The sequence below is a fragment of the Platalea leucorodia genome, assembly GCF_965183815.1.
Source record: "Platalea leucorodia genome assembly, chromosome: 10".
Lineage (NCBI taxonomy): Eukaryota > Metazoa > Chordata > Aves > Pelecaniformes > Threskiornithidae > Platalea > Platalea leucorodia.
Window position 1 is genome coordinate 25,046,586 of NC_138832.1, and position 12,703 is coordinate 25,059,288.

The 12,703-nt window shown below is 60.8% G+C and overlaps 1 protein-coding gene across 1 annotated transcript in view; it reads right to left on the reverse strand.

Moving 5' to 3' along the window:
• MID2 (midline 2) overlaps positions 1-7,419 on the reverse strand; it is a 111,398-nt gene extending 103,979 nt beyond the window's left edge. The window contains exon 1 of the mRNA XM_082322844.1: positions 7,369-7,419. The gene's annotated coding sequence lies outside the window, so the exon portion shown is untranslated. The remainder of the gene's footprint in view (positions 1-7,368) is intronic.
• Positions 7,420-12,703: the final 5,284 nt, after the last annotated feature.

The following is a 12,703-nucleotide window of genomic DNA, read 5'->3' on the forward strand; positions in this document are numbered from 1 at the left end:
ATTTCCTTCGATCTCTTCCCTCCCCAGCCATAAACCCGGCTGTTTGGGTCACCTCTGGACCTGGGGCATCATCTCCCCTTTCCTCCCTGTATTTTAACAACTGTTCTTCCAATTACATTGCTGATGAGCAGCCCCACACTCGCACGTGCTGGGCTCGCGGGGACAGCGCGTCCCCTCCTTCCTCGCCCCAGAGGAGGGGGCTCCCAGCAACGCTTACCCGCTGTTTCGGGGACATCGACTGTCCCTCGTTCGCCAGGAGCACACCCGCCGGCGCCTTGCTCCCCTGAGATGCGCATCCCCTCCAGACTGCAGTCCCCAATATTGAATTCCCTTTTAACAGCTTGGCAATAGGCCCCCTTCGTGTCTGGGCTCCACTTGGTCCAAGCAAATCACTCCAAGGAGAGACACCACCTCTAGTAATAACCACACGGACTAACAGGCTGATGGAGCTCTCTCGCCGCTAAATCCTAGGAGACGACAGCGCATGGCCGTCAGCTCTCCCAGCCTTCTGTGTTGCAAGGCGAGCGCCGAATCCACTGCATCCCTCCTCCCTGGGGACCACGAGGCACCACGCTAAGCCACGGGGCCCACCACGCTCCCAGGGACGCTCAGGTGAGAAACCGAGTCACAGAAACGCTGAGGTCTGCAGGGACCTCTGGGGATGGAGACCGACCCCTGCTCACGCGGATCACCTGGAGCAGGCTGCCCAGGACCGTGGCCTGTTGGGTTTTGAATATCTCCATGGATGGAGACTCCACAGCCTCTCTGGGCAGCCTGTGCCAGCATTTGGCCAATCTCACAGTAAAAAAAAAAAAAAAAAAATAAAAACAAACAGTGTTTTCTTGAATGAGATTTCAGCTGAATGCAAGAAGCAAGAAGAGGTGCAGAGACCTCATCCGAAGCCACAGTACCAGGGCAGTGATCACCCAGCAGGTACTGGTTCGAGGACAGGTCCAGCTCCAGGGCTTTGGAGCATTTACGGAAAGGACACAAAGCTCCTGTGCCTGTCCTTTCCCCCCTGCACAGGGACTGCAGACCCTGCCACCCTCGCTTCCCCATGCCCTCTCCCAAAGCATCTGCTTGCAGCCACTGCTGGAGAGAAGCTGCTGAGCCAGACGGGCGGACAGCAGGTCCCACACGCACGCCGGAGCCCCGGACACCCCGGCTGGGTAAAGCAAAGCCCCAGGGGCGGGGGGGTGCAGCATCTCGGGCAGCACGACCACAAGCACAGGAGTCACCAGCGCCACTGTCACACAGAGTCACGGTGGGGCTTCACGGGGGTGCTCAGCATCAGCACCCGACAGCGGGTGCCGCGGGCGGCAGCCTGAGCCAGCGCAGCATCCAGCAAAAAGCCCAGCCTGCTCCTTAACCAAGTGTTAAGTCAGGTCACCCTGCGGCTCAAAGCAGCCCCTCCGAATTCCTCCCTCGCTCCCAGGACACCCAGCCGGGGCAGCGAACCCGAGCGGCTGCTCACAGCCTCACGCCAGCGCCGAGCTCCGCGGCTGCCCCAGCCCTCCCCCTGCTTCAGGTACTTGAGCATAATTAGATAGCCTTACCCTGCTTAATTTTAATCAGCCCAGTTACACAACCAGATTTAGTGGGGTTCTTCTGACGATTGTCCATGAACCACATTTAACTCGCTCTGTGCCTCCTTGAGAAAGCAAAAGCTAATTTATTCCACGCCATCTCCGACTTGCTGCCGAAGGATGCTGCACGGCTGCATCTCGGGGGGGGGGGGGGGTGCGCATCTTCTCTTTACTCCGTACAGATCTTCAGCCAGCTTGCATTTATTATGCTGTGCTTGAATCCTACTTCAAGACGACCTCTGCCTGCTGTCTGAAGTTAATTTTTTCCCCTTCGGTCAACCAGCTCAAAATTGGGTTTGCGTATTAAAATGAAATTTAATTTCTAGGCCATTACCCCACTGTGGTCTAGCTCCCGTGTCTGCAAAATGAGGAATAAACAAACAGACCCAGCAATTCACTTCCCTCTTAGACATGAATTCCACTTATAAACAATAGTAATAACATTCTGCAAAGGCACAGAGCCCCTTTCATTTCAGGATCTCGAGCCACGTCACGGAAAGCAGGCAAAGCCTTGGGGCTCCGGACGTACGACGAGTCACTCGTGCAGAGCTGGCACACAGACCTGCTAAATGTTTTCTTGCACAGCCTGCAAAAAGCATCTCTTGGATTTGCCCTCAGTTTCTCGCTGACGTAGCAGGTTTCCTATTATTTCTCACGCTGGTTTTTCACAAGCTACTGGCTTTTCCTTTTCCCTCTCAAGTAGAGTCCGGATAGAGAGAGATACAAAATACACAGGTTTGGGACCTGACAGCTTGCAGCATCCAAGTCTGCAACAGCTACTAAAAAAACAAACAAACGGAAAAAGAAAACAAACCAAAAAAACCCACACCAACCAAAACAAACAAACAACAAAAAAACCACAAAACAAACCCCCATCTATTTAGTCTCTCTACTCTTAAATTCAGAGAGCAAAAAATCTGGCATCACTTCCAATCCGCAGCGGTGAGAGCAAGCGTCCCCGTTCATCCACGGGGCACTCCGGCTGAAGACTGCATTGGCACCAGATCCCATCCGCACCCTCTTCCTTTCGAAGTGCGGAAATCCCGCGGGAAATGCCCGAAAGGAAACAAACCCCACGGCCAGCACCCCGCCGGGGAAGAGCAGGCGTCCGCGAATCGGGCCAGGTTGCTTGCAGCAGGCTACCGAGCACGCTCCTCCGCTTGGACGCATCCCAGCCAGCACAGTTTTAAATAATAAACACGGTTTTCATCGGGAAACACCCTCCGAATCCCGCGAGCCGCTTCCACTTCAACTGAAAAGACTGCCCTGGTTCAGCACAGCCCCGAACACGCCTGGGCTGTGCCAGGGCAGCCCGGGCCCGGGCAGGGAGCAGCCTTGGAGCCACAGAGCACGGCAGGCTTCTCCCCTGCACCTGGGTGATGGGGAAGCGACGGCACCTGCGACGGTGCAGCGTCCCCTCCCTCGTCCTGGGCTCTGGCAGCAGCCACTGGTGTGACAGCAGGTGACATTTGGGACCGCCCGCATCCCCTACAAACATCCCTGCGCAGAAGAAGGGACATCACGGGGGGAGGGAAAGGGGGACGCTGCCGGGGGGACAATGTGAGAGGGATGAGAGCTTGAGCCCGGCTGCGAGGAGGACTCCGAAGGCAGGAGAGGAGCAGGGGAAAGGGGCGGCAGAGGGATGTCCCCTGCCTTTCCGGCGCCCGGAGGCACGCCAGGTTTGTTTGCTCGGGGAGGAAGCCAAGCCCAGCCGGTGACGTGGGGACAAGCGAGCGGTGCGAAGGCAGACCGGCACCACAGAGCTGAAAGAGGGCACGGAGAGAAGACAAAAAGAGGTCCAAACTGAGACAGGCATGCCTGACCCCCCACCCCGAGACCCTGCGCCAGGTCCGGGGGCACCCCAGCCCCGCGGGGCAGGCTGTTACCCAGCACAGAGCCAAGGGGCGCAGCACAGCCAGGCTGTGCGGGGCAAAGAGCTCCAGCCCAGCGGGCGAGGGGCAGCCGGGCACCCCAAGCTTTCCACCGCCAAGCCCCGTCCCCTCACCAGCGGGGTCCTGAGGGGCAGCACCCCGCTCCTCTCCTCGCCGTGCTGGTGGGCATTGCCGAGGGGCGCAGCCTTCCACCCCCAGCAGCGAGGCGGGAGCCCCGCTGCGCAAGGGCAAGGATGTCCCCGTCCTAGCCACGGCCTCCCGCCCGCAGGACCCTCTCGGACCCAGGGCCTGGCGCTGCCCGCAGCGGGCAGGGCTGAGGGCAGCCCACGCGCAGGGACGGAGCGCAGGCAGCGAGCGGAGGCAATGACGGAGCCTGGCGCAGCCAGCGAATACAATAAGCTGCTTCCTGAGAAAGGCCAGCGTGTCCAGAGGCACAAAAGGAGCTATTCTGCCGCCAGCCACGCTCCCCAGCCCGCTTGGGGCTGGGATGAGGAGCAGGGGGGAGGGCAGACGCCGAAGCCACGGAGCACTGCACATCTCACGGATGCTGGCAGGTCTCCGCCGCCTCCACCCGCAAAGCCAGGGCTGCAGCGTGCCCAGCTCTGCCCCCGTATCACCTCCAAGGACGACACGAGCCGCGGGCTCAGGGCTCAGCACCCAGCGGACGAGAGGCAGGTCCTGGGCCGCTGGCAAAAAGAGCTAACGCGATGTTTTCTAGCGGCCACGCGTAAGAAAACAGGAAGGCGGCACAGGATCCGAGGGGCGAGACGCTCCCTCCCCAGCGCCGCTCGGGCTGCCAGAGCCCCGCCGGCAGCCGCGGTCCAGGCCGCGCCGCCCTCGCACGGCACAAGGCAGCTTTCAGCAGCACACAGACGTCCCATTCTCCCCGCCGGTGACCTCCCTGCCCTGGCATTTTCGGGACCCCGGGCTCCGCAGCGGCAAGGCATCGCGCTGGAAGAGGCAGCTGAGGGAGGCCAGTCATCAGCTTCCCTGCCGCGTCCTCTCGTTAGTCGGAAAGGCTGATGGAGTTGCTCATTCGCAAAAGATGACGGTAAAGCCAGGCACTCATTAAGCTGCAACATGCACTCATTTTCCAGGGGAAGAACATCAAAAACAAGCAAAAGCAGCAGCACAGGTTCAAGCCCTGGCAAGGAGACCAGGCCCTGACCCCGAATCTCCCCAGCGCTGTTTGTCCCCCCAGAGGGGGATGCGCAGGGGAGCGTCCTCTGGAGCCACCAGCCCTCCTGAAATGCTCTGCTAGCCAGCCTCAGGGAGATTTTGAGCAAGCGAAGGTGGGTATGTTATCGGAAGCAGTAACTCCCTCCAGAGGTACAAAATAATCACACTGCTTATTAGCTTCATTTAAAGAACCGGCTGTGCAGCCTGCAGAGGAATTCTGGTTCCAGCGTCCCCGACGGGACAGCCGAGCGCCACGGTCTCTCCAGCGACCAGCCTCCGAGGTGCGATGACTCCCAGCAGTCAGGAGCCGACCTGAGAGATAACGGGCTCAGAGCCCCCACCCTCCCCTTCAGCGGCCCCAGCCGCTGCCTGCGCGGAAACCCACGCAGAGCCGCGGCCCAGGGGATTCCGGACGAAAAACCCGAGCGCCGGTTTGGAGAGACGTCTCCCCATCTGCTAGAGGAGACGATCAAGTGACAAGACAATCCCGGTTTTTAAAAATAAGTCATTTATCAATCTCACGTGGTCTCAAGGACAATCCCACCCTGCTTACAAACACGTATATATATATATATATATGCAACGACACACAAACTGTTCGCACATCACCCCCCAAGCTGTGCCTGTGCCAACAAGGCCGCTGGCGCGCCGCCGCCTGCGAGCACGCTCTTCAGGGGAGGGAACTCATCACCCGGACTGCAACTTCATTTCTTTTTCTAAAGCCACGTTTACAAAACAGGCAGCAGGGCTCTCGGCCCCGGCTGCACGCAGGCGCTGCTTTCACCCGATGCCGCAAAAGGCTCCGCAGGGCACGGACCCGTCTCCGATCGCTCGCCAAGCAGCCGGCACACCCAGGGCTCTGTAGCAACACCACCACCTGCCTGAACCGATGCAACTGCTTCTGCCGCTGACGTTCATTCTTCCTCCTCCTATTTCTATCCCACTCACTGTCTTTTCCCAGGAGCATCCTGAAGGAATACCCCCTTGGCCGCGAGAGCATTCCGACACCGCTGCCCCTTCCTCCCGTTTCGTGGCTAGCTTTATCACCCCCTCGTTAGGGGCATGAGCCGAGCGAGGAGTTTCGAGCGTGCTGCTAGCAGGCGGAAGGCAGCAGCGACAGCCACAGCACAGAGCCCATGGCACCTGCAGAAGCCGGAGGGCTCTGCCCGCCGCCGGCCACCCATCCCTCCGCAGGCAGCCCCGCCACGGCCCCCGCCAGCACAAACCGAGTGCCGCTGCGCACCGCCGCCTCGCCGGAGCAGGGGAGATAAGGAAGGGCGGGCACCGCTGATCTTATTATAAGGGTCAAGGAGCAGCTCAAGCCCCCGCTCGACCCCGTGCACGCAGGGTGGTGGGTTGGCGGCGGTGATCCGGCCGCTGAGCCGACGCCACCGGGGAGCCAGCGATGCCTCAGCGCGACGCGCAGCGCTCCGGCGGGCACCGGCTGCCAGCTCCGCTCCGGCTGCGGCAGCTCCTCCAGCAGAGCCGGTCTCCTTGAAGCCGCCTTCCAACAACAAAGGCTGAGCCGAGGTTTCAGGGCTCACTCGAGAGCGCGAGGAGGCCTGGGCGAAAGCCAGGCAGGGCGGGCAGAGCCGGAGCCATTAACGCCCCGGCGTGTCAAGACTTGAGGAAATTATGGAGCAAGCAAGACCCATTTGCCCTCTCCAGAAACTCCACAACCCGTTCAGCAGAACGGCCCTTTGCCGCCCGAGCTACATTACAACAATCTTCAGTTGTGCACATTAGAGCAATAAAATATGCGGTTGATACGTTTTTGGAGGCACGACACATAAATAAAGCGTGAGGACGAGGAAATTCAGCTCTCGCGTGTCACTCAGGGACGTTTTCTAACAGCTCAACAGATTCTCAGAGCGAGCAAAACATGCTCCGCTTCCAGACTAGCAATAATATCCGCAAGAACAGAGGCAGTAAAACGCCAGAGCAATATCCCAAGAAATACTGCCCAGGCTCGCGGCGCAACGGAGGGGCTTGCGCAGCAGATGCAGGACACACGCCCGTTTCTTCCCTCTTGCTCTGCAAGAAGCCCGCACGATTCCCGAGGCCGCCGTTACCGCTTAACTGCCGCTGAACCAAACTTCGCCACGGCCGCAGCCGCGCCGCGCTGCCGGGAAGGAAAACGGGGGCAGCCGGGAGGCAGCGGCTCCGCACCCAGCGCCCCGCCGCCGCCGGCGGGAGCCCGCAGCCCAAAGCCGGGGGGCTCCGAGGCAGACGGGGTGCGGCGGGGAGCGGCGGGGCGGGGGGCGTTACTGCAGCCGGCGGGGAGAGGCGGCCTGGCGCGGGAGGGCGACCGGTCCCCTCTCCCGCGGGGGACGAGCCCCGCCGGCCGGCGGGAGGGCTCCGGGCAGCCCGCCGGGGCCGGGGGGGGGCGCGGGGTCGGCGCTGCCCGCCGGGGCCGGGGCCGGGGCCGGGCCCCCCCGGTCTCCCCGCCGAGCGGCGGAAGGCGGCGGGGCGCCTTCGCAAACGCAGTTTGCAGCCGGGGGAGCTGAGCGGGGAGCCGCCACCGGCACCGGCTCCCGGGAAGGGCAGGGCAGGGCAGGAGCCCCCCCCGCCGCCACTTGCTGCAAACCCTCGGGAAGCCCGGGAAGGGCCGCGCCGGGGCCCCGCGCTCCGCCGCCGGGCTCGGTGCCCCCCTCCCCCGCGCCCAGGCCCGGGCCCGGGACCCGCCCCGCTCCCCCGGGGCCGCTACCTACCGGCGGGCTGCGGCAGCCTCCCCGCCGCTGCCCGGGCATCTTGGAGGCGCGGGGGAGACGGCGGCGGCGGCGGCGGGCGGCGGCGGAGCGCGGGGCGGGGGGGGGCGGCGCCGCGCTCGCTCCCGCCCCCCCGCCCCTCCCGCCGCAGGTGAGGCCGCGGCGCCGCGGCCCCGGGCCCCCGCCCCCGCCCCGGGCCGCTCAACCGGCGGCGGCGGCGGCGGCGGCGCTGGAGCGGCCCCGGCCCGGCCCCGGCCCGCGCCCACCGCGCCTCGCCCCGCGCGGGCAGGGCCGGCGGCGGGCACCGCCCCGCTGCCCCGCACCGACACCGGGCCCCGGCAGCGGGGCTCCGCGGGCGGCCGCGGCTGGGAAGCGGGCTGGGAGCTGAGGGGCGACCCGGGCTGCCCTCGCAGCGGGGCGGCTGCGGGCTGAGCTGCGCACGTACACGTACACGTATACATACATGTACACATACACGTACACATACACGTACACATACACATACACATACACATGCGTCCGCGGCAATAACATCAAAGGGAAGCAAGGGAGGGGGCACCCAGAAGTGTAATTTATTCCTCGGCAACATGGAGACGTGCTGTACAGGTTATTTATATTTGAAGACTGCCCAGAGTGTTAAATGAGCCGCCTCTTTAAAATAAACGTGAGGAAAAACGTATCCCGGCTCCTGTGCTCCTTAAGGTGAGATGGGGAGAGATGCCTGCGGGTGCCGGAGGAGGGTTTGGTGTGCCGGGGCCGGCAGCTGTTTCGCTTTCTGCCCCAAACTCGCCGCGATACCGCCGTCACTGCACACACGCACACACGCACAATGTGCTGTGTTTTTACAGTCGGACGCGGAGCACATGGTAGCTGTCACGCTGTGACTTTCCAGTGGAACAAGACAGCTGTACTCTACCGAGCAGCGGAGGCCAACACCGCAGCCGCGGCCAGCCTTGTTCTCACCTAGTTCACCGTGCGGAGGAATTACAAATCCGTTTCCCTAGGAGGATCTGACAGCGGGATAGTTAATATGCGCCACTTATTCTGCATTAAATCCTCTCTCTGCTTTTCTGGCAGCGAAAACACAGCCTGCACGGCTGTGGCCAAGTCACGTAATCCATAGCTGTCCTGGGACCCGTCCGTGTCGTTTGCATCTGTGCAGACCGAGCGAGAGGAAAACAAACAGCCCGACCAGAGCCTGGCGGGGCCCGATCCTCCTTCGGTTAGACAGGCGGGAAACTAAAGCCCCTTGCCTGCGCTCGGTGCTGCTAGCAGGCCGCAGCAGGCAGGCAGGGCTGGCTTCAGGCTGCTCAGCACACCCTGCGCTGGTGGCTGGGGTGAAGGAGCGAGGATAACGGCACAGATGTGCAGCCCGGAGACAAGGGACATCAGCTGCAGAGAAACGAGGCCACTAACAACTAGCAGATGGCTGGAGATCCCAGCAAAGCACCATTAGCGAGGGCTCCGCGGGTAACAGCCTGGCTGCACGGGGCTCTGTGCCGTGACCGGGGCTGCCAGGGAGCAGCTACCCCAGGGGGCTGCCAGCTCGGCTCGGACCCGAGCCCAGAGACTCTGAGGCTTCCTCCCCCGGCACGTCAGGGAGAAATAAAGCGCAGGTGGCAGGCAGCGGCGGCGGCGGCGGCCAGCTGCGTAGCATCACGGTGTCACACCAGCTCCCAGCTCCGGTGACAGCCTCGCCGCGCAGGGCAGGGCGAGCGAGCTGGCGGGGCTGGGGAGCACGGGGGGCTGCAGCAGCTGCCGGGGTGACGCAGCGGAGATCGGCCTCGGGGCCTTCCTCTGCCCCCCGGGAAGCGGCTGCTGCCGGTGCTCGCGCTGGCGAGCCGAGGAGCGGGGCCGGGTGCGCGCAGCCGCGGCTCCATCTGTGGAACAGATCCAGCGTGGGCTGGGACCCACCAGACCGCAGCTCAGTGGCAGAAGCGTTGGGTTTTTTTAAGTCCCCCAAACAGTTTTCCTAAGATATCACCAGCAGATGACAGCCCCACTCCCAGCTTGATGAGCGCTGAGATTAGTTGGGCCTCTGCATTAAAAGCTGGAGGTGTCAGAGGTGACCTTGGGCAAATATTTACAATTCCAGTGGTGTTTTGTATGTGCATGTGTTCAAAACACAGAAGGGATCAGGTTCAAATGGCACTTTAATTGAGCAAGCAGGGCAGCAGGAGGGTAGAGCTCGTTATGCTAACGTGCTAACCCCTCCAGCGAGCCGCGTTGGGCAGGGGTGGGGAGAGCATCCCCGTCTGCCCACAAAGTCATTTCGGAGTGGCAAATGCTCAACAGCCCTTCCAGGAGGACCCAGGCGTTTTGAACAGGGGCTGCCTTGCTGTTTGTAACGTGCAGCTGCGAGCATGTTGCTGGGACTCGGGGAATCGGGATTATCCTGCCCAAGGCTGGTATGCATTAGCATCCGCATTTCACAAACGGGGAATGGAGACACTCGAGTTGTGCCGCGTGCCTGGGATGCCTATTGAATAAATAACACAAGGTTATAAACCAGGATTCCCCCTCGAAAATTTGTTCTTACAGCAGAAAGCATAGGGGAGAAAAAAAAACCCTTTTAACTTCCGAATCCCTCTTCCTGCTTCTTCTGAAGAGCGGGCGGGCAGCTGTAGAGACGAGCAGGGATGGATGAATTCCCCGAGAAGAATCTCTTCTCGTTTTCTTTTTATATTTTGATGACTTCATTCTTCCAGCTTTCATTAGCACCTCCTTTATCTCCAGTTCTTCCCCAAAGGCATTCAGTTCTTCCTCCCTGCTGCTGCACAGGGAGCAGCTCCGGGTTCGTGGATGGGAAGTGGATGCTTTGCACCACCTCATGTTGAGGCCTGGAATTTCAGAGCCCGATCCGAACGCCAGCTCTCTCCCATGGTGAGCAAGCCCGAGAGCTCGCCTGCCCCAAAACAAGCTCCTCTGGCTTAGCATCCGCTTGCCCAACGCCTCTTCGTCTCGCGAGGAATCAGTCGGGCCGTCGCGCACTTTGCTAAGGCTTCGTTGTCCGACGTCCCCCTCCGAGGCACCGGCAGCGGGGCCGAGCCGCCACGGGGATGGAGGGCTGATCTCCAAAGAGGAAGAACCGTTCTCTCAAGTGCGTGGTGCACCTCTCCTCCGCACACAAACCCGCCCTCCCCGCTTTCTCCGTCCAGCCCAGCTCTTTGAGGAGAGTCAAAGGGCAGGATTTCGCACCACCTCGTTTGTGAGCGCTCCCATCCTTCTGCCTCCCCTGGGACCCCCGGAAGGGAAATCCTCACCCGGGGTGGGACGAGGCGCTGAGATAAGACACCCATTACCCAGGAGCTAGCACAGGAGAGGCAAGACATGAAACCGGGAGCTGGAGGGAAGCAGGGAACTCCCCACAACACCGTCTGCAAGACCTGCTCCTTGTTTTTGAAGCTCCTGGGCAGGGGCTGGCAGGCGTCTCCAAGCCCTCCCCTTGCCACGACAAGCCCAGTCCTCCCCGTTCCCAGACTGGGCTGGGCGGGTGCATTGCACAACGTGGCCCAGCCGGGTCTCCTCTGCCTTGCCAGGGTCACCAGGCAGAGCCAAAATGCTGCCCTCTCTGTGCTCGCAGAGGGACCTGAAGCAACACGTCCCTGGGGAAAAGGCTTCGGCTGGATTTTAAAGACACAGGGGTGGACTCCCACGTAGCCCCACTGAGTCACTCCAGCAGCCGGGACCCTCACCACCACACTAAAGCACAAGTTCTCTGGTCTGTATTTCTCATTTCAGCAAGCCTTCGCTAACCCAAAGAGTCCTGCTGTACAATAACTGCTTCCCCCACTGCGACTCCAAGATGCAACTACTCCCCAGTTAGCTAAATAGGTTCAGCTTCACAGACTTTCCACTAAAGCAAGACTTGCAGGGGAGGGGAGAACAGAGAAAGCAGCACCAGTGCCCGCTATTTCCCTTCCAGCTTATGGACCAGTGCCCAGGAGCTCCCAGCCTGACCATCAAACCCAAGAGCCCCCCCCAGCTCTGCAGGGGGGCAAGGAGAGGCTAACAGCCACCCCAGCCACATCCAGGGCTGGAAGAGCCTCTGCTACCGCAGGCAGAGGCATCGGTGCTGTGCATCCATCGGTGCTGTGCATCCGCAGGATGAACATGCTGATCAGCCACGTGGGGCACAGAATGGCTTCACATGACTATTCGATTTTCCCTGTTCAGGCTGGTTTTTAAGCCTAGAAAACGGCACAGGACAAACACGTGGGAGCCCTCAGACTATGAAGTTAGGCTCCCCAAAGGGCAGTCTCTGCTCAGCCCCTTCCGCCTGTGCATCACAACCACCTTCCATTAGACTTTTCCAACTCCGCAGGGCTCCCTCATCACTCACTGCAGAGGATGGATGCTGCCGAGGGACGGGGACTGGGTGGTTTAGTGAACGGGGCCGCTCTCTGCGGGGACCTCTTTTGCTTTTTGGTGAAATGGAAAAATGCCTGGTGGCTACAGGCAGAGAAAAGCAATATGTGACAGGGTATGGACAGTGCCACCCTGGAGAAATGGGGGTTTGCCTCCACAACCACTGCAGAGCTCCTCTTTGGAAGTGGCCACTCCCGTATGGCTCATTCTCCGTGTTCCCACGTTGGTACGGAGCCTGGTGAGCACAGCGTGAGCGGGGCCAGCAGCAGATCTACACACACAGTCCTGTCTTGCCAAGCACTTCGAGGGCAGAGGAGGGGCCCCGAGTACCTCAGGTCAGGCATGCAGAGGGGTCACAGGCTGTCTGTGCTTTTCCCTGGTATCTTTGGGCCACGGGTCCCAGCTTCCAGACATTCACGTTGGAAAAACATCCGTTACGCTTGCAGAGCGCATGGGTAAGTTATAAGCTCTAGGGGAAGCACACATAAAGACATCTGTCATTTTGCATTCAGTACAGCATTTCACCGGAGCTCGAGAAAAACCTGGCCAGAGCCTCATTTTGGAGAGCAAACATAGAATTGTTGCATGAAAACCCTGACCAAAGGGCACAGGGTCCCGGGGAAAAAACTGCCAAGAATCATGTAGTTAAAGAGTACCTCGCCATACATATGGATGAGGGGAATTCGTGTACGGTGGAAAGCTTCGCTTCCCGGGATGTACAAGCTGATCCTTGCAGCCCTGAGAACATGCTTTGAAAGGCAGTGGTAAAACAACCCCCAGTCTACTACTGGCACCGAGGGAGCAGGTAGAGGGGTGAGCTGGGGGTGAGTACAGCCCTCTCGCTGTCACACCAGCCAGCTGGAAGGACTCACAGCTGGCGGCAGAAGCTGTTCAATCACTCCATCAGCATCCTAAAGCACCTACTATCTAAAAGCTACAGCCGTGACTACCAGCTGCAGTGGCAATCGAG